General features: G+C 34.4%; 1 protein-coding gene across 1 annotated transcript in view; it reads right to left on the bottom strand.

The window, feature by feature from the left end:
* Nucleotides 1–1,257, bottom strand: part of LOC107752872 (protein-glutamine gamma-glutamyltransferase 2-like) — a 13,385-nt gene that overhangs the window by 10,553 nt on the left and 1,575 nt on the right. The gene's annotated exons all lie outside the window — the stretch shown is intronic.

The following is a 1,257-nucleotide window of genomic DNA, read 5'->3' as shown; positions in this document are numbered from 1 at the left end:
ATATAGCACTGCAATTACGCATGGCCCTTCAAGGTTCTTCTAAAATTTAGACAAAGTGTGACCTCCTGTTGACCATCATTTATGAGCATGCCATTCATAGCTCAAGAGCATTCCCCATGTGCTCTGTTTACTTTCAGGATATTTCCTTGAGGTGAGGTTTGAATGCATGCACTCTTAATGCTTTAAGTGGACATCGCTCTGGAAGAAAGGAATTTCACTTATATTCCCCGCTGTGTTTTAAATAAAAGTCACAATAAGTGTTTGGTTACAGTGGGTTTATAAATACCCAATTAAAAAAACAACAAAAAGCCATGATTCAGTAAATCTGGAAAGCTAAGAAACCTGCAGCCTTAAAGCATTTTAAAGTCCACAATACACTGATCAAGGAACCCACTATTGTATTACAATGACATAAAGTGTGTTTCAGGTCTGGTGATACTGAGATGCTTGAATATTTCTAGGAGAGTCTGGAAAGGAGATACAATGTAAAGAATGCATTGCACATGTGAAGCATGTGGTTTATGTTTAACAGATGCCGTCTTCAAGGACACTTCATTGAGACATGTCTGTCACTGATTGACCGCTGACACTCAGTAATTCAGTTCTAAATAATCTCAACATATAGTTTCTCTTATTTAATCCTTTCCATATGCTTTTTAAGTTGTTTTAAATGGTATTGCGCTTTATTATTAATAAAATAAATAGATTAAAATATATTTATGAAATTAATAACAATATAAAAATAAAATAAATAATATTTTATTATTATGTGAGACTCACACAAAAAATTCAGAGCGTCTCATTGTCTGTCCTTCTCTAGATTTCAATAATCTCTTGATAATACCCTAAAAATGTGGGTCTTGTTTAAATAAACTAACAGTTTAGGTCTCAAAAATTAGCAAAAGATTTCAGGCTGTCATTAAATAGTGTTTCATTTATGTCCTGAATTGTTTTGGGGGGCAAAATGTTGAAATGAGATTCTGAAATGACATCATTATATACAATATTGTGATGGTCTTTGTCAAACATCTGGGTTATGTGATATTAATGGAAAGTTCGGGGGGTCTTTGTCCATCCATTTATCTTGAACAATAGATAGAAAGGTAGAGAGATGGATGGACTTTCAAATTACTAGAGACTCATGGGAATGCTGATTGAGTTTCTCTCTGTAGTGTGTCGTAAACTAACAACCCTGCGGTCAGAAAATTAGTTTCAGACCAGACAGAAAGAGTGTGTGTGTGTGTGTGTGTGTGTGTG

This window comes from Sinocyclocheilus rhinocerous, unplaced genomic scaffold, assembly GCF_001515625.1.
Source record: "Sinocyclocheilus rhinocerous isolate Xijiao unplaced genomic scaffold, SAMN03320098_v1.1 scaffold291, whole genome shotgun sequence".
Classification (NCBI taxonomy): Eukaryota; Metazoa; Chordata; class Actinopteri; order Cypriniformes; family Cyprinidae; genus Sinocyclocheilus; species Sinocyclocheilus rhinocerous.
The sequence above is the reverse complement of the archived record's forward strand: the minus strand, read 5'-3'. Positions and strand labels throughout refer to the sequence as shown.